This window comes from Rousettus aegyptiacus, unplaced genomic scaffold (genome assembly GCF_014176215.1).
Source record: "Rousettus aegyptiacus isolate mRouAeg1 unplaced genomic scaffold, mRouAeg1.p scaffold_m13_p_5, whole genome shotgun sequence".
NCBI classification, from domain to species: domain Eukaryota; kingdom Metazoa; phylum Chordata; class Mammalia; order Chiroptera; family Pteropodidae; genus Rousettus; species Rousettus aegyptiacus.
The window spans coordinates 96,268,863-96,294,632 of NW_023416308.1; the positions used below are offsets into that span (position 1 = coordinate 96,268,863).

At 32.6% G+C, this 25,770-nt stretch overlaps 1 long non-coding RNA gene and 1 pseudogene across 2 annotated transcripts in view; one reads left to right on the forward strand and one right to left on the reverse strand.

Moving 5' to 3' along the window:
* Nucleotides 1–25,770, forward strand: part of LOC118602771 — a 594,064-nt gene that overhangs the window by 221,081 nt on the left and 347,213 nt on the right. The gene's annotated exons all lie outside the window — the stretch shown is intronic.
* Nucleotides 13,700–14,541, reverse strand: LOC107499114 (annotated as a pseudogene).

Genomic DNA, 25,770 nt, shown 5'->3' on the forward strand with positions numbered 1-25,770 from the left:
ACAGATCCATGTTAAGTGCACTAAAGCAAATAAGAAAACATGAAAGATTGTATGCTCATTAAAAAAAAAATTCTTAACAAATCAACTATATCTTCCAGATGCTCAAGAACAAGAAAAACTTGATTTTTTTATTTGATGAATAGGTGGAACACATAGAAGGACAAAAACAAAAAACAAACAAACACATTTACTGATTGTTCTGATAATGATTCAGATTATGAAATTGATGACCAGGATTTAAATAAGATTTTGATTGTAGCTCAGATGCCGCCTTATATAAGATAGCATCCTGGAGAAAATTGAACAGGCAATCACATGTCTTTGGCAAAAATTACATGTCAGCTTGCTGAAGTTATCAATAATGGTTTATATTATTATAAATAGTATCTATGGTTATAAAATGAAAACATACACATAGCCACAAAGATAAAAATAATAAGACTCTTTCTCAGAAGAAGGAATAAAAACTGAATTCATAGGAAAAAATTCTTAATTATCTGCTGTAATCACAAAACAGATCATGATAGATGACATGTCCTAGCACTAAGCTAAAATAATCTCCTTCCTGTAGGCATAGCATATGTATTTTAGGGAGAGAACTGTAAAACTTAATGGTTTAGAAACTTCTAATAGAAGTATTTATATGTGGAAGAATCATAATAACATATTCCCAAGCCATATTTATTCTAATAGTAGATTTAAAAAATAAATATACATCATAAATTAATTCCAGTGATTAGCATTATCATAAAATTAATTTGATCATTAAAATGAATTTGAATTTATTAATATTCATAAATAAATATTTCAAACAATTTGAAGTGATTGATTATTCATCTTCTCCTCTTCAGCATCTTCTTCAGCAGGTTTAAATACTATGCTTTACTGAATTTCCCTAAGCAATGAAGCAGGCATTTACTTAAGAATCAGCCTAAAGAAACAAAGATTTACTTACTTGCATTGCCAATTTACATTTATTTGTCCTATTACACCAAGGAAAGTAACTGTAACAAGAAATTGGTTTAGTTCTCTACACAGAAATCAAAATGAATTATAGTTGCTGTAGTATTTTTTTTTTTTTGGCAAGACACTAATATATCTTATTTTAGCTTTCAGAATGGTAATTAACTTACTCACAGTTAATAGTTTGACACACTTTTTTTTCCCGTAGTACCTGAAATAAGTGAATAAAACAGCACTTCTCTCCATAATTGCCTCGTAATTACTTTGTAAGCTTTAAGCATTTACATTTTATCAGCTACAGAAGTAATTACATAATCCTACATGTTCTTTAAATTCCACTTGTTTGGCTTATTTTGTTGCAATTTAATCTCACAGCCATTGCTCAAAGGGGGGAAAACAAATGAACAAACAAACAAAAAAAACCCCAAACATAGGATGTCCCAATATCATTTTACCCTACTCTATGAATCATTTTCTCTGCTCATCATTTTATTGATATTAATTTTTGAATGGTTTTCTTTCTCATCAATTTGTTTATGAGGTTGGTAATGATAGGATTATGAGAATATTATCTTTTTGAATATTTTATGGGGGAGGTATTATTGTCTATATATACTTATTTTAGTATTTATTTATTTTAATATAGATACGCTAGTATAGATACTCTTTGTTACATTTGTCATGATTATTATTGTCTCACACTGGGGCCAGATTCTTGGACATTCTTTCTGTATATTACAGTGCCCAATACCTGTTTAATGCTCTGCTGTTGCTATATTGAAATTCTTAAAATTATTGAACATGGAGTCTGCATTTTCACTTTACGCTAGGCTTCATAATTTTTGTAGCCAGTCTTCACACACACACACACACACACACACACACTGAGTTGGCTTGGATTACTATAACAAATTACCATATACTAGGATTAAACAACAAACATTTGTTTCTCAAAGTTGTGGAGATAAGAAAGTTTAAGATAATGGTGTCAGATTTGGTGCCTGGTGATAGCCCTTTTTTTGGTCTATACATGACCACCTGTAATCTCACTTGATGGCAGGAGAGATCATCTCTTCATTGCCTCCTTTTATAAGGGCACTAATCCATTCATGTGGGTGGTGCCTTCATGACCTAATTACCCCCCAATTACCTTCAAATTACCATCACATTGGTAATTAAGGCTCCAACATGTGAATTTTTGGAAAATACATTCATGTCACAGGACATATACACACACTAAATGTTATATGCTATTATGCTTATGACATGAAATTCAGTATTGATTAAATTAGATTTAAGAAAAAAGATGCTCTTATATTTGTATTGTGGATTCATAAGTAAATATTTCAAAGAAGTGACTTGCTAACCTATGCTCCTGCTGTTGCTCCAAGAGAAAAAGAAATTGAGTAGGAGAGAGGAAGGGAAGAAAGAAGGGAGAAAGGAAGAAAGGAAAGTTTTTTTTTTTACTTGATTTAGTCCAACTTACACACAGATAAGTGAACTGAGCCCAAACTCAGGCAAAAATATACATAAACCCATTGGGCTTTAACACATAGCTTTAATACCCATATCAAGGCATTGGCCTGAGATACTTTGATTTTCACTCTAAGTCACATAGTAAAAAGACTTCCCATATGAACAGCCTTCCTTCTGTGTTCTCACGATAATTTAGTGAATTCAAAAAATTCATGCAATTTTAATGGAAGCTCTTTGTGTTCCTACAGAGAATCATAAACAAAAATCGGTTACTTTGCATCTCTACACAGTATTACTTATATTGATATTGTTGCATAAATACTGAGACTGAGGTGTGTCACAAGCAAGTTTCTGTACACACACATACATGCACACGTACACATATTCCCTTCTCTCTACTGCTGCTTTTGGCACTTATTCTGCATCTAAAATATATGACCTAAGTTTCACTTTTCACAGATTTCCTCAAAAGTTCGACTGAGTAGAGAAGGGGGTGTACATTTAAACTTCTAGAAAATAAACTTCAAAGATGTGCATGATCCTGCCGCATCTTGTGTGATGTAAATACCCTACAAAAGGAATAGGGTGGTGTCTGTACAGGTATGATAGTACTGCCTACTATCTTGCCTTTTATACTTGCCAGCTAGATCTGGTATCTTTACTTTGTGTGCCCCAAATACTTTATGGGGTTGGGATGTGATAGCAAAAAAGCTAAAGCTAGTCTGGCTCACTTAATTTTAAGGTATTCTATTGACCTGATGGTGCCCATCACCAAAAAGGATTAAAATTTATTATGCTATGTCTTAAAGCTGAATTTCCAACAAGCTTTCCTAGGCCAGGCTCTTTTCTCTGTACTATATTATTTTCTTCAATATCTTCCCATTTTTAATTGCATAGTAAAAGAACCATAATATTATTTTGGAGACTTTAGCATGTGATGCTTTATTTTATTTTTTTTTAAAAAAGACTAGAAAAATCCCAATGATTACCCCTTCTATAAGATCACCATTAATTTAAAAAAAATAGTTCTGTTTGTAGGCAAAGATAGAGGAAAAGGATTGGATTTACCGTCCTGTTCATCCCTCCTTTCCCTCCCAAAAAAAGAGGGCGGAAGGAAGGGTGGAAAGGAGAATGAAAGAAAGGGAGAGAATGTATAAAACAATGATTTATAAGACACTAGAGGTCAGTCAACAAAGAAGAATGATAGTCCTCCCTTTGTTGTAGGAAAGAAACGAGATGATGGCCCAAGCTCACTGTCCAGAGATTGTTCCACAGCACAAGGAGAGCTACTGAGACTAGTGTCTGCTTTCCCCCAGCCAGACTATGACACTTCATGATTCGTGGAGCATTGGAAAGACACCCAAATGGGTCTTGCCTTCTTAGCAGTGGGAGATATTTCATTTTAAACTAACTGCTCCTCAGATCTTGCCTTACAAATCTTAAAAAGCAAGACCCAGAAGGATCAAACAGTTTCCAAGAAACTTAATACCATCTCAAAAGAAAGATCAAAATTGTTTGTTGGAACAAGATAATATTTAGCATGTAACAAAGTCAAATAATGTCTAGCATCCAATCAAAGATTCCCAGGTATGCAATATGAATCATATGTGAAGAAATATCAATTGAAATCATTCCAGATCTGAGTTAGATGTTAGGAATTGCAGATAAGGACATTAAACAGTTATTATAACTATATTCCACATGTTTAAAATTTTAAGTAGAAACATGTCAAATGTAAAAAAGATCCAGTCAAATTTTTCAAAATGAAATATCTAGTATGTAAGATGAACAATATGCTGGATGGGATTAATATATTAGACAGTGAAGAATAATGGTTAGTAAATTTGAAGACATACAATGGAAATTATCCAAAATGACACACACACAGAAAAAATTTTTTAAAGGATTGAAAGTATACCAATAAACTGTGGGACAACAAGTGATCTAATATTCACTTACTTGGAATATATAAAGGTATGGGCACAAAAATGTTAGAAGAGAAATGGCCAGAAATCTTCCAAATGCCGTGAAAGCTATAAATCCAGAGATCTAATCTGCTTAATGAAGCCTAAGCACAAAAAAAATGAAGAAAACTACACGATGTGCTTTGTGATGGTTCATTTTTAGGTCAACTCGATTGGGCTGTGGAGTGCCCAGATATTTGGGGGAACATTTTTCTAGGTGTTTCTATGAAGACGTTTTAGATGAGATTAATACTTACATTGTAGACAGAAAAAGCAGATTGCCCTCCCTAATGTAGATGAGCCTCATCTAATCAGTTGAATCAGTCGAAGGCTGACACTCCCCCAGAGAAGAGTGAATTCTTCCTGCTTGTCTGCCTTCTAACTGGTACATTAGCTTATTTTCTGCTGTTGAACTCAAACTGAAGAACTGAAATTTAGGAATTTGAGATCATCGACAATCTCGGTTATATACTGAGTCCAGATTCGAAGGAGCAAAAAATTGTAACAACTAATTCATTTTTCCATTCATTTATTCACTAAGTGTAATGGTATTATGTTCTCAACTTGTATATTACATTGTGACCAAGAATATATTTTATTCTGAGCAGAGCTTAATAACTCTTAGGATACTGCATTGGTTTCTTGTTCAAATGCAGTTGTCCCATTCCAACTGGATTAGTTTCACCATATGGGTCAAGTAAGCCTCTAGCTGCATAAGAAAATGATACATTTAAAAGTTAGTATATTTTTGAAGCAGTCTATGTTTGAATAAAGAAAACACAATTCCTTGTATACCTCTAGGATTTACAAAGAGTCAAATGCAGGCTATGTTATAACTTTTTGGATGTATTTTGGTAATTTTGTAAATATAATTGTACTGTAAAACCTGTGTACCCAAATGATCAGTCAGATCAAGTTAGAATGAAATTTTCAAATAGCAAAGCACATGAGTAGGGGCATTGAGGGAAAAGCAAAGGAGGCAGACGTGAGCAAAACAACTTAAGGCGCACAGTTCTAAAATAAAGATATTTTGAGAGAAAACTGCACACACAAGTACACATATGACACATATCCTAATGAACATACTTATAATTCAGAGTATCTTGTTTTAATAAAATGAATTGAGAGGCAAATCATACAGATTTGTAAATGGGATGCATTTTCTTTACGGAAAAAAAAATCCTAAGGACTTTTTTTTTTTTTTAGAATCCTGTTGTTTTAAATCTTAAGATTGGTTTGCCCCTATTAAAAATACCCAGTTTTAGTGTTATTCCACTTTACTTTCATAACCACAAGACTTCTCTCCACATATGAATATAACTACTCAGACCAAGTTTTTGGAAACTTCCCACAGGAACAGTTCTCTCCATTCTCTTCTTTGCTGGTTAATATGACAGGTTTATCCCTCACTACTTCCATTATTATTTTCCAGTTCTCATTAGTATACCTTTAATTCTATCTTACCCATTTATTTCTTGTTCTTTACAATTTCTCTTCCCAGTTACAAACTATTATCTCCCTTTTATTATGATTTTCCCCTAATCATCTTCTATTATCTCTTATTTTAGTACTTGGCTTTCTCTCTTTGATGTCTTTTAGTTTGAACTTCAGGTAATTTGACCCTTTTTGTTAATTCTTTGACTTATCATAGATCCATTATCTATTCTTCTTTTTTCTATCTTTCATCTTTTTCTTTATATTGAAATTCATACAATTGTATGGTTTAGCTGCAGCCGGCAGGGTGATGAGCTGTGGAGAGCTGTCAGAAGGTGAACAAACAGGCTTTTATGATAAAAGGTCGAAATGGAGCACACATGAGGTTAAAAAGAATAGGCATCTATTATAGGATTTGGAGAATTGAATTGCATGACATGATTCCAAAAAAAGGAAAAAAAATACATTGAGTAGGTAATGACATCATGACAAGAGGAAAGCATTATTTATCTCATCAAAGCTTAGTGAACTTAAAAGCTAAATCACATAAGGCATGTGTTTCAAAATAGTTTGAGGAAGGTTAGATCAGAAAATCAACATTTGAAGTCCGTGTGCAATCTCAACAAGCACCGGGCGTTGGAAATAGCACCTGACCTGGGAGGCAGGAGGTTTCACCACCCGTTTAGCCTTTTTATTTTGACTTTTATTTTTTCCTCTACAAAATGGAATTAATAGACCTTATTCTGAAGAGTTTTAGATCCTAGAATCATGGGCTCTTGTCATACTTATATATGGCAAGATCTGGAAGAAAGTTTACAAGTTTTTTATTTATATGTTGAGTTGAGGTAGATCTGAACGCAAATTTGTTGCTCTTTATTTACTATTATACCCTCCAGTGCCTCAGCCACATATTTTTTAAAAAGACTTTACGACACATACTCATGCATCTAATCAAAACTTATGGGGTATAAAAGTGACAAATTATTTTGGGAAAAAAAAATAACTCTTATCAAACATCTGTGCCCTTTGGCTCAGTAATTCTACTTCTAGAAATACATACAAAGAAAAGAGCCCAAATAAGAGAGGAAATTTTTTAACAGAAGGTGATCAATACAGTGTTTCCTTAAAACAAGAATATTTTGAAATATTGTAAATACTCAATAGTAAGAACATAGTTAAATAAGTTAACATCAATGTATATGATTGCCATGAAACATGTCTGAGAAGAGTTCTAACATTAAAAATACTTTATTATATTTTTAGGTAAAAATCATGTTTCAACATATGTAAATAATAGTTCTTAAATGAATTTAAATGCTTGGAAAGACAAATAGAAAGATTTAAATCAAAATGTATTTATTTTGGCAATCTGGATTTGTTTGGGTACTTCTATTCAATATTCTCTAAATTTTCTCTTGTAAGATTATTGATTTTTTAATGAAAGAGTAGCATACTCTTAATAAATCTAGTATAACTTATTAAGAAATTCCTTTCATTTATTATATTCATATATTATATTCACAGGATTATAGTTCTAAAAACCAAATGCTTATAAATATGAAACTCAAACTAAGCCAAACTAAACCAAATCCCCAAAAGTTATACTTTGCTTATCTAACAGATTATTCTTATTGCCCTGAATTTAATTTTTATTTTTTAACTTTATTTTTAGCACCTTATTGCCTGTCACATAACATAAGAAACTAAAATAATTGGCTGTTATTTATCTGGAATTTTATTTGCCTAATTATGTGTTCTCCTGAAGCCTGATATTCAGTAGACAGGTCTTGTATTTCCTTTTATTTCTCATGGTATTTTGCCATGGTAATCAACCAGAGCAGATTATTTATTTGCTGAAGCACTTTTGTGGGCAGAGTGTCGCCCTTCTTGAACCCATTGCCTGCCCAGGTTAAAAAATTCTGGATGCTTCTTGCTTGTAATATCCTTTCCCAAGAAACAAATCATTAGATGCAGTGCTGTGGGGAAAAAAAAAAAAAAAAAAAAACAGCTGGAGGATGAGAGAGAAGGAGAAAGCCTGCATTACTATTACCCCCAAGTGACATAGTAACACAGAAGATGAAATTTCAGTGATTTTTTTGGTTCTTATTTACTATGATACTAACCAAAGTTATGGTTACCTTGGCAACCCTCTAAGCTACTAAGCATCTAGGTGGGAAACAAAACAGTTATTTTACTCTCTTGTGCTTTGTAGTGGAGTCAGGGAAAATTAAGTTAGATTAAGTATAGATCAGATTCTCCATGACTTTTATAGATGGCTTTAGAATAACAGTTTTTTTTAGTCACACCATTTTCTGGTCATTATTATTTTTACTTTTAATTTTTTAAAATGGCACAACAACTCATAAGAAGCAACCACGTAAGAAGCAGAAGAGGTTTTCTTAAAAGCAAAGGAGAAAGCACAAACAAATTGAAATGATATAAGAAACATTTCAAACTCTCCTCCAAAAAAGATTCCTGTTAGGTGTTTCCTCATCACATTATTCTTATTAGCTCATTGACTTCTAAGAATTGGAAAAAGCATTAGATAGTAGAATCAGCTGGGGTTTTTAAATCACCCAAATGCAAGTTTGACTGTTCTAGAATTGAGAGATGTTTATTGAAGCACTGTGCCTTCTGAACCAACACCCACTCATGAGTACAATGAAGACACTATCACATATTATAGAGAAACTTATGGCTTAGCATCAGCACTATATGGGAGCTTATTTAGAAAAATTTTGTGTACACTGGCCAGCTTTAATACAACTCAAGTTGTCTCATGTTACCCAGATTTTCTGATCATAATCTGCATTATAACAAGGTCCCCAGGTGGTTTGAAATGCACGATGTAATTTGAGATACACTGGTGGATATCCTACCACCATGTCTTAGCTCATGGAAAAATCTCAGAAATTGATCAACCCTGTTTTCCTTCCATTGAACAGATTGGTCTCTACCTTTACTTCAAAACCATTGGACAATATTTTCGAGGCTACATAAAAAACCCAAATGGCTGTCCTTCAACTCCCTTTGTCATTGTAGATTTTCACAGGGTTGATGTTCTGTCTTTTTTGTTGTTGTTGTTTTGCAGTTGAACACTTTAATCTAGCATCAACTCCAAAATATGCTTAATTAGTAAAATTATATACGTCATTAACTAACTTGAATTTCTTAGCTTTTGAAAGTATTATAACACATTATATTCCAATCTAAACAGTGAAAACCTAAGATGGCATATTTATGCTAAAATTACAATTAAATATTTGAAAAGTAAATTGAACAATGAGGAGGTTGTGGGTAAATTCCAAATTTTTACAGTCTAGATTGTTTGAGGACCTTTGGAGTCACATTCAAACTCTGTCTTTGACACTTTCTAGCTCATTACTTGTTACCATTTATAAAAATGTAATAGAAATAATAAGAATTACCTAATCCAGGGTCAGTGAGAATAGTTACATTTGCCCCTCCATTATTATTCTTAAAAATTGATCTTTAATTGGACAGACATCTGCATAGACCGAAATACAGATATATAAAAAATCCTTCGATATGTAAAGAGTTCTGTAATCTACCCTTCATTACCTCTGATTATAAGAATTAGAAATAAGTAAATGCCATAAGATTATTATATTCAGATATATACAGTGATTCAATTAATCATTAACAAAGTGTTCCCAAGTTGAGATCCTCAGGGACCAGCTTTAATGAAAACTAAAGATGCCTCCGTAATTAGCAATCACGTGCATTAAATTTTATTTTCTTAAGCAGTTTAAATGTGCTTTCTGCTAAGCTTGTCTTATCTTAGTGATAGTAGGATCTTTTCTTACCTGGTCAATGCTGATGCCAATGTGTCTATCATCTCCCTCTCTTCTAGAATGCACTGTAGCTGGAGTGTCAGCCACCCCAAAAGATGTTGTCAGATGTTGACATCCCCATAAGAAAAAGATAAGCCTGCATCAGAGTTGTACTGACCTTAACAATCTTTTATCTTTTAACATACCCACTAATTGACAAAACTTTCCAATGAAAAACTTTAACCCAAGAAAAATTTTCTCACATTCCAAATTCGTAGAGCACAAGTTTAAAAACTTGTAAGTCAGAAAACTTGGCAAGCAGCTTCTTCATCAAGGAATAAATATATGGTATAGAGCTTTGAGCATATCTTTCCTTGACAAAAACTGTGAATTGAGTCAAGTGTTACAGATTCTAGTCCTGGCCCCGTTGAGTCTTGTGGACTTGACTTAGCCACTGTCAGCCTATTATCCAGGGAGCAGTGATTCTGTCCTGTTCACTGCTGCATCTCAGTGCCTCAAAGAGTAACTATTCTAAATATTTGTTGAATAAACAAATCTGTAAAACCTGCTTCGTCAATCTCTCCACAGAGAGAATTGACAACAGAGCTTCCCAACTGGAGTGACCCACCCCAGTGAAAGCTCCATTTGGTTATGAGCCTGATGAAATATTATTCCCTTCAGTCCTGAGGGCAGCAGGGTAGGGCCTGCGGCAGCTGGAACTCTTGAGACAATCTCTTAGCAGCTTTTTCATTAGTTCAGTGGCTACACTAATAAAGTATTTTCATTTTCTCTGTGTGCCATAGCATGAAAAATGTTGGAAAGCCACTCTTTGGTATAAGAGTGATAAACATAAAATATCCACGTTTTGTAGGTAATTTGAGTTAATTAAGCTTGGTGAAAGTACTGGCTAGCTGGCTAGTTTGAGCCCTGATTTAGGAAGCAAATACAGTGACCAAGAAAGTATTATATCAAACTGAAATGATCACAGAAACTTAAATCTTGAAGGCATCAGACAAGAATGTATAGTATAGAAAGTGAACATCTTCATGAAATTACTTACGTATCTTTGCTTTGAGTTACACATGTATCAGCCTCTGAAATTTACAGAATTAGAATGCCATACTTCTGTCTGTTGGTTTTATCCCTTGACCCGTCATCCTTTTTGTTCCTCATCTTTTTACCAACCTTGCTTCATCTTTTCTATTACCTATTTGAGTTCATTTCTCTCACTTCGATTTCAAACTTACAGATATATGAGCCACACACAGATTTATGTCATAAGGGTTATTTTGTGGCATCATCACATGTTTTTAGTTAATGATACCACATCCTTTTTTCCTGTCATTTATGTCAGTGCCTATAAAGCACCAGGCATTATATTAAAGTCTAGGGGAAAAGTTTAATACGATATTATCCATGTCTTGAGAAGCTCACAGTCTAGTAGAAGGAGACCATATTATGAACCTGTAATTAAAATAATAATAAAGTTTTATTGAGTAGTAATTGGGTACTAGGAATTATTCTAGGCAATTTACATTTATTACTTCATTCAAGCCTTCTGAAATACATGTTTACACCCTATGTGTGAATCTAAATTTTTCTGAAATCTACCGTAAAGATGGAAGCCTTCTAAGACAGTAAAGTCCTTGATGCTAAGCAGTCTTGAAACATTTTCATAAAATTTTCTTACTATATGCACTCAGCTGCCCTTTTACTCCTGGTCTCTTCTCATTCCAAACCCACGGGTATGTATAGAGTCATGATCTGTGCATAACTAAGGGTTTAGTGTGGCTTGGATATGGTGTGCTTCCATTGTTCGAAGATGTCAGAGAATCTCAGGATATACTTTGTGTGTGTGTGTGTGTGTGTGTGTCCATGTGTGTGCCCTCATGAATATTTATACACATCATCTAATTTATTTTTATATTTTTATTAGTTTCAGGTATGCAGTACAATGGTTAGACATTTATATATTTTATGAAATGATCCCCCCGATTAGTCAATCATCCATCTGTCTCTACACATAGTCATTAGGTATCTCCACTATGCATAACAATTCTGCAAAGTAAAAATAATTATTTCCATTTCAAAAATGAGGCTAAGAGGGAGTAGGCAGTTGTTCCAAGTCACAGACTATAAGCACCAAAGATTACAGTCAGACTCATATCTGATTTTAAAATCTAGTGTTTTAGCCATTGCCTCTTTCTTGCTTAAGATGTTTTAGTCTAATCATTCACCTGATGTTCATAATCTGTCTACAACTTCCATGGCAGATGGTAAAACAGTTATGCCTTCAGAATAGAAGTGACCACATTCTTATTTCGTTTGGAGACACCTTGGACTGTTCTGAGCTTTGAAAGTTAATATAAAGTTTAATTCTTCTTAAAGTAAATTTTCCTTACAATGAGGATGGTTCAGATTCTATCCCTTGACCATATAGAACTTGTTTACTTTTTTTTTTTTTTTAATCAATACTTTTGTCTTCTCTGAACTTGCCTTGCCTTTTTCAGCAGTACTGCCTCTGATTCTTTAACTGGTTTTCATGGTGTAGAGTTTCAATTCTCTTTCCTTTCCCTTTTCCTCTCTGCACTTGTCCAGGGTTAATATATTGAGTGTGATTTGCTCAGCCAGCTTTTCCAGTTTCTTTCTTCTAATAACAGATACTGCTCGACCCCACTTTCTATTCAGCCACAGGCCCTAGGAGTGATCATATGACAAAATCAAGCCAACCATATTACCCCATCTCCCTGACAAAAGTGATTGGGAAAATAAGTTTTTAAATGGCTACAGCATGGCCAAACAGAATTCTTTTCAGGGATTGATATATGACTATTGAACCAAAAAAAAAAGCTTTCTCTTTCAGCTGGAAAAGCTAAGCCCCCAGTGGTAGTCATGCTTCCTGACTGTGGTGAAGGCCTGTGTGAAATAGGTGAGGATGAGACCAACATGTAAAATGAAGCAGTAATAGACAGAGATGAGAGATTGAGAACAGAGAGAGAGTTTATGGCTCTAAGACCCTATTTTTCATTCCTAAAGTAAAGATTCCAGTTTTTTCTTCACATTTGTTGTAGGTTACCTGAGAACTCTTCTCCGCTCTGTAAACCAGAAATACCTTTCTTTTTTTTTTTTTTTTGCATAGAGTTTCTGTCATTAACAAAAGAAGAAATCCTGATAGATATATCCTATATTAAGGTGTAGAGTTTAGAACTCAGAATACTGAAAAAGCAAGCATGCCACCTCCCTCATTTCAGATAGTTATCCTAATAGGACGTAAGAATCTTTTAATTTTTTTAGCAGCCAAATCAACACTATTGACTCACAACAAGATTGTTAACAAATAAAATATCTATGAATTCATTTGATAAACTAATGAGTTTAGATTCTTTTAGAGCCTGATTCTATAATTCAAAATATTTCTTCTTTCTCCAGTTTCAGGTAGTTTACAAATTTTAAAAAACATATACTATTTATAGTTTGATAATCTTCAGTAAAATTTTCAATTTAGGTGATGTACAACTTGAAGAGCATTTATTTTGTTGTTCATTGTGAGTATAAAATTCACGTCAAGGGGTTAGCACAAGCCTAGCACACAGTAGGTAGGTGCTGAAATGTGTTTTTAAAAAGAAAGAAAAGAAGATATTTGAAAAATAACAGAAAATTGTGCTCTAAGATTCAAACAGTCCATTAACTAGAATCTTTGATACAGTTATTTAAGAACTTATGAATCTATTTTTCTGTATGATCTTCAGGTTGAGTTTCCATTGTGACTGACAAATGCCTTGCTAAATCCAGGTGATCACAATCCATTTTCTAAGAATTCTTGTGCAAAGAATAAAGCCAGTCTGACCTGAACCTTTCTTTGTGCACTCATCCTAACTCCTGCTGGCCTCTACTTCTATTTCGAAATGTTTGGAAACCATTTATTTCTTTCTTCATTTTTTTCCCATGAGGTACAGTGATCTTTATTGATAATACATGATAAGGTAGGGCTCCCTAAGCGCCTTCTCTTTTTCAGGAGGTCTGGGATAGAAACTGTTGAGGATGGTAGATCTAAGTACATTGGTAGATCTAGCAACTTTTTGTGCTTTCGCTGAGGCTAATTACTTCAGGGGGCTGTCACCACCCTGTTGCTATAGCCAAATTCATTATCACACCATGAAATGTGATTAACAAAGTAGTTAATGAGGGTAATGTAAGCCCCAGCATCAAAAGTAAAGGAATGGGTGTCATAGTTCAAGTCGCAGGACACAGCCTGGTTCTCAGTGTAGCCCAAAATATCATTTAGTGGGCCTTCTGATGTCTGTTGTATTATCTTCTTAATATCATATTTGGTAGTCTTCTCTAGACCATAGTTTAGATCCATGACTGACATGTTGGAGCTAGGACCCAGGAGGTCATGCCAGTGAGCTCTCCATTCAGCTCAGGAGTCACCTTGCTCATAGTCTTGTCAGTGCCAGTAAAAGCAGGGATGATGTTCTGGGCATCAACATAACTACCATGCCACAGCTTCCGAAAAGAACCATGACGGTCTTCTGGGTGGCCATTATGGCATGAACTGTGGTCATAAGTTCCCTCCACGATACCAAACTTGTCATGAATAACCTTGGCCAAAGGGGCAAAGCTGTTGGTGGTGGAAGAGGCATTGCTGACAGTCTTGAGGATATTTTCATACTGCTCATGGTTTATACCTCTTTATAATATATTTACCATAGCATCACCCTATTTAACGTGGGCAATAGCTTATTCCTGAAAGATGGAGATAGGCCTTCCATTGATAAAAAGCTTCCCGTGCTCAGCTTTGACCATGCCATAAGTTGTCACAGGTGGAATCATATTGAAACATGTAAACCATGTAGTCGAGGTCAATGACAGGGGTCATTGATGACAATATCCATTTTGCCAGAGTTTAAAGCAATTCTGGAGACCAGATGCCCAACATGGCCAAATCCATTTACTCAGAACTTTATCACAGTGTCTCAGTGATGCAGCTAGCACTGCAAAAGAATATGCGACTATCTGTGGAACAGGGAAGAGCAGAGAGCTCCATTTCTTTAACAATTATCTACTAGTGCTTAAGATGCACCTCAGGCATAGAAGTCTAAAGTTTGTACGTAGCTAATTAGTGTCCTTTTTAAAAAAAGAACTACTGCTGTTTACTTGCAGCCTTGTGGTACCAAGTCCATTTCTCTATGATGGTTCAAGATGATTGAAAACAGCACAGTAATTTCAAATACAAGTTTTCAGTAGTCTGAAATTCAGCCTCATTTAACTCAACAAGTGCTTTCCTATAATTCATCCAACTACTCATAAGGGAAAGCTCTTCTTACTTTCCATTATGTTCATTATGCTTTTTTTTTTAGTCTGAAGGTCATTTTCAACACATAAACATTATGTCTATACACACATATATAAATATATGAATATAGATATAATTTTATCAGTTGATAAAAGATGTTATTTAGTGTCAAAATCTCAAGTTCACTTTATTATCTATGCTCTAAAAATTGGCATACATGCATCTAGGGTTATAAATCCTATTTCCTGCTTATTCTCAGTTGGTTTTATGACTGAATCACTGGACACTGCCTACACTTTGTTTTCATATCAGACAGACCTGCAGTCTTCCTTAATGGCAATTGGTTTCACAGGTTTATCTGTGTATTTTTCTTTCTCTTCCACATCCAATTTAATTATTTGATTGCACCAGGTAGAGTTTAGACAAATGTTCTTCTCAGCTCTAATGAAGTCACCATAACTTAGCTTGTTGAGGTTTTATCTTAGAAGTACCTATATTCATACAAAGTAAGATATGGTCAATTATGACAATAAATTCTTTTTTTATTAATAGTTCTTACTTTGTTAGTGCTCCTTAAAAACTATTGTTTTGAAAATAGCTGAATCGAAAATGTTTCCCTTGTGTATCTTTAACTCAACAAGCCTTATTAAATTGCAGTCAGGGAGAGAGATTGTCTATCTCTCTATGTTTAGGCTTCGTGCCTCATACATCTCAGTAACAGAAACATTTAATTGTGTAGCACACTTTGTTCATCAGGATAAACATGTATTAGAGAGATAATTGGGAAAAAATAAAATAACAACCCAACAAAACCATTTATTAAAGTTATCCAAGGAAGTATTATGATAACTTTCTCTTACACATTAGATGGTATGGTTTGTTCATTGTTGTTGTTGTAGTTTTGTATGTGTTTCTGTTTCTTTAAAGTTTTGATATAGTTCAACTAAAGCATTAAATACAAAACACAAGGTATCAACATGTAGTACTTAGCTATAAATTGTTTAGAAAGAAAAGAAAAAAAAAGAAGAAGAAATGTTATCTAGGCATACTTCTCCCCTTGTAAAAATCTGAATCTAGTTTTTTGAGTGAAATTGAATGAAGAGGCAACACTAGGAAGGAAGTTAATTAATTTTTTACTTCCTTTTGTTTTTCAATATCCTCTACTAAATTCAGGTTGAATTCTTTTATTCTTACTTTTGGTAGTGAACAAGTATTCTTTTGGTTCCATTTTTTGGTTGTGGCATCCATATTTCCCCTTGAGAAAGTTGAACTTTTGCATTCTCTCTGTCTGTGGGATTTGGATGAATGATGACACACGAATGGCTTCCCTCTAGCTGTAAAAATTGGTGCAGGGATAACACTGGACCCAAGTTGGTCTGTTTAAAACTTCTGATGTACTGGGAGCTTCTGATGAACTGAAAAAAAGACATTCTTTCTCATGTAGCTGCTGAGAAGCTAGAATGCAAGGTGGAGCCCTGGATATCTATTTTGCCAACAAGAGGAAGTATACAGTCTAAGAAGGAAACCCACACATAGCACAGCATAGCCAAGAGATGAAAAGAGCAAGACTTAGTCTTGATAAGGACTTTTGAACACCTGGATTCGGATGTCCATATGTACTGGAGTTTATTTCTGGATAGAGAGTCCCTATTTTAAAACATTTTCACTTACTCTTTTTTTTTTTTTTTTTTTTTTTGAGATGGAGAGTAAAAAGAAAATAATCTCCCTTGGGATATATCCTTTCTTTCCTCCACCCTCTTTATTTCTGCTTCTGCTTGTGCTTCTTCATCTGACTAGGGAGGTTTTTGCTTCCAAAGAGCCATCCTTACATTTGTTTGCAACACATTCCTTTGGAAAAAAAAAAAAAAAACTGATGGAGAAACAGCAGTATTTTTCCTATTCATTTCTTATAATTTTTCATAATTTGGATCTCAATGAGTTGTTATCATATACAAACAAACCTGGACCCTTGGGATGTTTTGGAATGAAGATAATTTGTACATATTGTGATTGTTAATAGAGATTTTGGTGTACAGCACTGATTCTTTACAATACAACAAAGATAACTATATTAGGAGACACAAAACAAAATTCATTGTTCAGAGACATTCGTCATTTTTATGAGTCTCTATGGGAAGGGGCAGGCGATGTCAAGAGTTTGCATTTGATATTAAAATGTCAAGTTATTGAATAATATCAACCTTCAGGGAAACATATTTAACTACTTATTTAAATTATATTTTAAACATTTCTCTCCAAGTAAGAATGAATCTTGTTTAATATCCTAAGGCTGTTTGTACAATTGTTTTAAAGGGTGAGAGGCTATTAAGAAAAACACATTTTTAAAAGGATGAATAATCTCTGCATTATATGTAAATTATGGTAGCAAACCAAGTCCAGAAAAATATATATGGAAGAAATAGAGAAGAAAAATTAGTTGAGATGAATAGAAAGGAAAATGCAGTGAAAGTGTGGCAAAGTCTCCTTTAAAAAAAAAAAATGTAAGCGATTTAGTCCCTTGTAGGTAAAATGAATTCAGATAGGAATCCAGAGAAAGGAAAAACACAGAACATATTGTCTTTCTCTTCAACATTGTAAGGGATATTGTGGTGAGCCACACTGATCCTTCTTCAAGACCAAAAGAATTATGCCCCTAGCTACTGGGGCATCTCTTAATTGTGAATCTTCTCCAAAAAAATTTCTAAACTAGAAAGAGCTGCTTCAAGGCAAGAACAGACTGTGTCCAATGAATGGTTGATCCCTGAGGCTAGAGGCTGGGATTTGAGGCGGGGTAACTTTTGAGGGCTTCCCTATGGAGACAGCTGTAGCATTTGCTGAGAAGTAATCAATGTCTTTCTGTGCTCTGTTCTGCTTCTTCCATGTCCTTTCCTCTTCATAGGTGCTGATCCTAAGAGTGTCTTCAAATCAATTTACTGCATGTTAAACTCTAACTCAGAGTCTGCTTGCTTGGAAACCCAATCTGCCACAACCTGAAATTATTTTTTTGGTTGCTAATATTTACTGAGTAAATATTGTGCATAAGGGAACCATGTATGCACTTTACATGGATTATTTAATTTGATCCTCACAATTGGTAAGGGAAGTACTATTATCATCTATAATTTTTTAGTTCAGAAGACTGAGATGAAATGAGATTTAATAATTTGTTTTAGCTTCATGGGTGAAAAAGAGTTGGTGTCCATCCCATTCTCTAGGGACTGCAGAGGGAGAGAGAATTCATAGTTAGGAGCTGCTGAGAAAAATTTAGGATTATTGGCCCTAAAGTTGAACTAAGAGTCAATATTCAGGAGGGGATATAGAGTCCAATTTAGGTATTTGTAACTCTCTTTAAATTAAATTAGAATGATAAAAGGAAATTTTCAAGGGTAAAAGTTCAACAATAATGAATAAATGTATCTAATTGTATTCTTAAGCTTAGAGATTTAAAATTAAATTTTTCTTCAATCTTAAAATATATTATATTCTGAGAATATTTCAGGTGGTGACTTTTAATAGAAATATTAACTTCTTATATAAAATGTAGAAATTTTTATTATGCATCTTTAAGTAAAGCTTGATGTAGCACTTAATCTAAGAGAATTCAGAATTTTACCCCTCTATTCAATCAGTATTGACATTTACTAGGAAAAAGATTTATTTATTTATTTTAAATACAGTTTCTTAAATGTGTTTATCCATCTAAATGTAATATATAATCATGATTAACTACAGATGGAAATGTAGAATCATAGAGACCATAAGTGAGTTTTGTTTGCTTAATTTTTTTAAGCATATGATACTAGCAGCTTTATATTCTTTTAAAAGTTAATATTATAATAATTATGTTTTATGAGACTCTATATACATTTTAGCTACTTCATAATGCTCTACTGAGCAGATGAATAATTTTAGCATAAATGAGAAATGAGACCCTGAAGCCAGAGGTCACTTAGGGAATACCACCTGGCCTTGTAGACCCAATCTACCCAAGACAATAGTTGATTTGGTCACAGTATGGAAGTAACAAGAATTCAGTAGAAACCAGAGAACCCATTAATCACATAACAATAAAAAATATACATGGAAGAGACAAAGTGAGCATGGACTGAGAGCCATCAGAGCTAGCTGTGACAGTAATGGTGGCCTCAGGGCACTCACCTGGATTTAAGAATACGCATGCTCAACAGACCAGATCTGACTATTTATCAACCAAGGAAACTTTGTCATTCTCTTGCTTAAAACCCTGCAGTGGCTGGTCTTAACCATTAGATTAAAATATAACATCTGTTTAGATAATTTTGTACCTACCCACTTCTGTCTCATTTCCTACCTCTTCCTTGCTCCATACTGCTCACACACTACATTTTTTTCAGTTTCTGGAACTCACCAAATCTTTTGCAACATTGTGGCCTTTAAATATGCCATTCTCTTGACCAAGAATGCCCTTTTCTCCAATGTTTCTACCCCAGTTTGCCAGTTCAATCCTCATTTATCATTCATGGTTCCTCTAAAATGTCATTTTCTCAGAAAACTTTCTCTGTAATATAGGGTTATGACAGTTAAATGTCATTAATATGTAAACTATCTTGGCACCCAAGCCTTCTTTGGAGCACTAGTCTCAGTTGTCATTGAATAATTACATACACAGTTTTTCGTGGAGCAGGTAGATACTTAAAGAGAAGTTTGATGCAGTGAAGCCATAAGCAGTGAGTTACACAAGTTTAAGGACCATATTTCTATTATTTACTACTGTGACTTCAGTATTGACCTCTGGATCTGGCATCTATTACGTATGTGTTGAAATCACACAAATTTCTTTCTTTGCCTTTTTCTCTTCTTGGCTTGCATTTTTAACCAAAACATTTTTCCGTCTCCTTGCTAAGATGAACACATGTACACACAGACACAGTACACACATAAATACTTATTTTGTATAAAATCTTCAGATTGAGGTTGAAATTAATTTTTTTTATTAAACAGTCTCTTTAAGATGACTTTATATATTTCTGTTTTGGTATGGAAGTAGAGATTTTATTTCAAGATTTCAGGATATGACTCACAGTTTCCTTTAGTTACGTGAATATTTGGCCATTTCCAAAATCTGTGGATGGTTAGAGTTAATTATTATTTTTTATTATACACAATGCTGCGATGAGCGTATACCTATATAAAAATAATTTTTTTATTTTATAATTGAGTTGTTCCTAGGGTAGACTAAAGAAATGCTTATAAGAGCTAAATAAGTCCTTTCTGACATGGATTTTTTAAAATTACAGTAGTGTAATAATGGATCTTTAATTTTTTAAGTTTTTTGATTTCTGAGTTTTTAATTTATTGCGAAAATTCATGTATAAGTAAAAACATTACTCACATAGCAAATGAGTGTTGTTAGCTAGGTTTGGTTTCCTTTAGTCTCTCAGGAAATGACAAAATATTCAACCTTTTTAGAGAACTTAACTTTTCATTACTCTAGTCAATGCTGACACTGCTAAGAACAAATCATTAAATGTGAGAGGAAGGCTAAAAGGAAAAACTTTTAACCAACCATCCTTTCCTAGAGCTACATTTAGATAAACTATTTTTGAATATACAGAATATATTTCAATGGCTCCAATATAATAGAACAGAAAAGATATCCTTTAGTTATTGCGATTCATTCATAAAAGCATTTTGCATGCTAATTAAATCAAATTTTGGTGACTGGAATGGAATGTTGAAAGTATAGGAATGATAGTTTTTTTAAATTAGTTGATATCAGAGATTTCTTATAAAGTTCAATAACAGAGTTTATTACATATCTCAACAAGAGGAATTGAATTCGACATGGAAAGAAGAAACTACTTCATTCCCTCTTGTTAAATCCCTGGGCTTCAGTTGCATGAAATAATAATTTCGATTACATAGAATTCAACTGAAAGGGAGATTAAATTAATCATATTTATGTTTTCAGAGTTCTACTTTGGAGAAAAATAAAGGACCCAAAGTCCAGTCAATTAAATAATGTGTATATAGTTTATATTGTTAACTATTAGTTTAAGACTAAAGTATAGCTACATAGTATTAAAGTATTTATGCATTTTATATTAGACAATGAGGAATGACACATGGAGTGATTCATTTTTTAAAGAAATATTTTTGAGTGCCTAATACACCAGGTGTTGGGATAAATATTTCAGATTAAATAGCAAACCAAAATAAACATTATCTTGTCCTCACAGAGTTAGAATCCAGTGAAGAATGTAGACGTGGAAAAAAAAATGTTCAGTTTTAGAAATTAGGTAAATTAAAACATATAAAGCACAACCTGGAAAGTTATATCATGCTTTAAGAGTGCATAATATACCCATTTGACCAAATTATGGAGGTAAGAGAAAGCTTTACCAGCAAAGGAGTGGATGAGCAATGTGATGAATAATGATACAATTATTAGTTTAGGAAAGAAGGAAAGAATTTCTGAAGAGATGAACTTTAAAATATGTTTTTTCATATTGCCCTTTATTTGAAAAACACATATGACTGGAAGCATGATAACTTTTAAAATGGTAAAAATACTACCATTAGAAGTGTTTCATTTCACTATTTTTTCAACAAATAATTGTCTAGTTTTAGCGAGAAATCATCTAGATTGTGAAAAAATGATGTTAAACAAGAAAGACAAAATTCCTCACCTCGTGGAGCTTAACTTCTAGTGACCTCAAACAAGTTAACCAATAAATAAATAATTTTATATATTAATAAATGCTGTATAGAAAATAAATGTAGGCAAAAGGCTAGAGAGTGAATGTTACAGGAGAGGATTTTTTTGTTTATTTGTATGTATGCATGTATGTGTGTGTGCTTTTCCTGTAAACACGTATGGAACGTTTTATTGTTTTTAATAGTCACATGCTAATCTATTCATGTATATACCACTGTTATTTAAGAGTTTATCTAAGAGTACTTTAAGTTCTTGCCATTTTTCACTATTGTTATAGATGAATGAAAGGTTCTTAGCAGTTATGGGGTATTTCTAAAGAATGTAGGAGAAATGTTAGATCAAAAGGATAGGAATATTTTAAATTTAATCAGTATTTCTATATTGCATTCCAAATGTTTATTATATTTTCATTAATGCATATGAACAGAGTGTAAGGTATCTTTTACAGTTTTCTTTGATAAAATTGTATATCAGTATATCATTTTTACATTTGGTTCTTTGATAACCAATGAACTTCATGTTGATGCTGTTTCGCTTTTAATGACTGATTCCTTATTTCAAATTTCACATATAAAAAGTAATGGTTTAATGCCAGTTGTCTCACCATTCTAAATTTATTTCCGAATTTTATATATTTTTATTGTCTAAACATGTCTCATATATGCAAAACCACAACCAAAACAACCTCAAAATGTAAAGGAGATATTGATGTTTTCAACAGTAAACACAATTTGGAATATGAGAAAAACTTTATATGGGCTAGGATAGTATTTATGCAAGAAAGAGAGCAGTAAACATGAACATTGTAGTGCTCTGCTTGTGACAGTGAATTCCAGCAGTTCTCATTTGGAGCCAGACTGCAGAGACATCAAAAAAGCATGGTCAGCAGGAAATATATTTCACTCTTATTAGGCAGAGCATACACATCTGCATGGAATGTATTCAGGTTTTACATTAAATGTGATGAGTTTTTCTTAGTGTTCCATAAACACTTAGAAAAACACATCTGTATGTTTTAGATTTCATCTATTAATTCTACTTTAAAAATCATATTTTCTTAGCTTTGATGTCTTTTATCTTAAACTGGGGCAACATGTTCCATTAAAGAATAAACAAATCCACAGGTGATACATGACATTTTTCAGAAGTGATTAAATCAGTATAAAACACTGGGAACTTCTTTTAAAGTTTGATTTTCAGAAAACTCTACTGTTATGTATTCTTATTACATACAGATAATGGCTTCCTAAATCTCCATTGCTATTGTGTTTCTGTCAAACATTTTTTCTTTGCATCTCTAACTTTTTTTTTTGTTTTATGTCTTTTAGTGCTTTTTTTTTTTTTTTTTAATTTGGCATATTACTCTTAGGTCTTTACTTTTAATATAGCTTATATCAATTTAAAATTGTCCTCATCTTTCTCTTGCCTTATATTCTAATTTATCTATTAAAATTTTGTTTGCATATTATTCTCTAATGCACATTTATCAATCTTTTTATTTTTTACTATCCTTATTCTCTTTTAGAACCCCTGCGTCAGTAGTAAAGCAAGATTCAGTGTATTTCAGGAGATTAAGCTTTGTAATTGTGAAAGTCACTGTTCACATTTACACTTAGAAATATGCTTATTTCTGTTTTCTGCTATTTTGTTTTATGCCTTTTGTTTTACATTGTTTCTATTTCCTTTTTTAATTTCTAGAATTTTTAAAAATAATCTTCAGAAGTTGGGATGGCAAAACCTATTTTTAATTGTGCAGGTGGCATTCCTTTTTTTTTACTTAGTATATTGTTATATTTTTATTAACCTAATTTCAAATTAAAGACAAAACAGTATCTTCTGACTTTTCCACAAATGAAGATAGGAAGTGTAACACTTTTTCATTTATTTGTTCCCAACCAGAAGTGTGCTATCTTATAGATTTGGAATTATGCAGTAAATTGCTTTTTCATTCAAATAGAAATTACCACTATATTTTAATGATTTTTAAAATTAGCCCCAACACACTCATTCTTAAGTTCATTATTTCAATTCTTTTCAGAATACCTGAGTAATATATTTAGAAAAAGAGCTTAGAATACACACACACACACACACACACACACATACATGTGTATATATGTACAAATATACAGATATTCGTATACATAAACACATACACATTGAGAAAGTTAGGGCAAATATTTTGTCTATCTTTACATATTAATGATTATGGAATGACATAAATTTTCAGTACAATAACAGTTTTCCTTAAAGCTATTTAGATACTTTTTGGGGGGGATTATATTGTACACAGAGCAAATCAGAAAGAGCTCTCTGTATCCAAAGATCTCTCATTGTTCCCAATGGCCAAAGTTGAAACAGTTAGAAAAATAAAATTAATAATAGCAACATTGGATTATAACGCATAGGATAAAATAAATATACATGTTTGTTTCCACGCTGATATAAACAAATAACTGAGGATAAAGGACAGCTCTCTAATATATGAAATCCAATAGAAAATATAGAAGGAATGAAGGAAATGGAAACTCTCATTAGAGCTTTATAGTAATAATTGTCAGACAAGATTTAGCAAAGGGTGCTAAATTTCAGGACATGGCATGAGAAAATACAGGACATTTCTGAAGACTCAAATTGTCTATCTTAGGATATTTATTAATTATAATGGGAAAAATAATAGGTTTTTCTTGTTTGTTTGTTTGTTTGTTTGAGTAAAAAAACCTGACAGATAGCACCTTAATGAAGTTATCAAGGTTACTGTCACCAGTAAAATAACATATTGACATATATGGCCTTTGATATGATATACTGAGGAGGATATGTTATTTTTGTGTCATTTCTCCAAATTACATAACTTCAATCTAATAATGAGAAATCATAAAATGAGTCTTCAAATTGAGAGGCATTCTCAAAAATAACTGAGCAATATTCTCAAAATTGTGAAGATCATGAAAGATAAGGAAAGACTAAAGAACTGTCACAGATTGAAGGAAACTATGGAAACAACTAAATTTAATGTGAAATCCAGGAATAGATCCTAAACCAGTATTAGTAGAAGTACTGATGAAATCTGAATAAAATATATGGTTGAATTTTTAAAATAGCAAAAAATAAACAAAAATAAAATAACCTTATAAATAAGCCAGCAGAGGAAAGAAACAAATTTAAAGCTATTTAGAAATGACTAACGATGAGGATAGAGCATTTTAAATATCTAGGATGAGAACAAAATAATTAGAGGAAAATTTATAGCCATAAATCCCTTTCTTATAAATAAAAATTTAATCGACAATAAATGAACTTAAAGGGGGAGAAACTAAAGTAAAATCTAAAATAATTACAAAGGTAGACTTTGTAAAGATTAAACAAAAATAACTAAAATATAAGTTAGTTGTAAAGTGATAACAATAGATTTGATTATTAAAATTCAGTTTTTATAGCACTAAATGATTAGATAAAATATTAACAAGTCTACTGTAAAGAAACAAAAGAAATTATTAATAAACAACTAAGAAAAAAGTATGCATAATAGAATCAATGTACAACTTTAAATGTAATTTAACAATGAGTATAAAATGGACACTTTTCTTGGAAGTACTAACTCAAGAATAAGTAGAATAAATATTAATTTGAATTAACTTCATTAGGCCAAAGAACTGAAAAGATATTTTAAAAGTAGTAAAAGATCTTAAAAAAAGCTCAAACTTATGATCATGTTCAAGATTATTTCAAGAATAAGGACCACATATTTATAATAAGGAAATTCTCTTAGAAAGAATACTAAAGCATATTCTTTAAAATAAAAGAATAATGTGCTATGCTTCAGCATGGAAATATCCTATATCATAAAGATGTCATTTTCCCCCCAGTCAACATTTACAATGCAATTATACTCAAAATCTTTAAATAGTTTTCATGTAATTACCAAGAATATTTGAAAACCAATCTGGAAGATCAGATTTACAAAAATGGCAAAGAAAAACCTAAAGAAGGAAGAAAAACCTAACGAGAGAAGAAAAAGCTAAAGAAGGGAGAAAAGCCCAGTCATGTCTAACAGACAAGGGATGAGAATAGCATCAGGTTTCTCAACAATACTGTAAAATATAATACAGTGAAGCCATCTCTAAAATTTTGGAACACATTAAT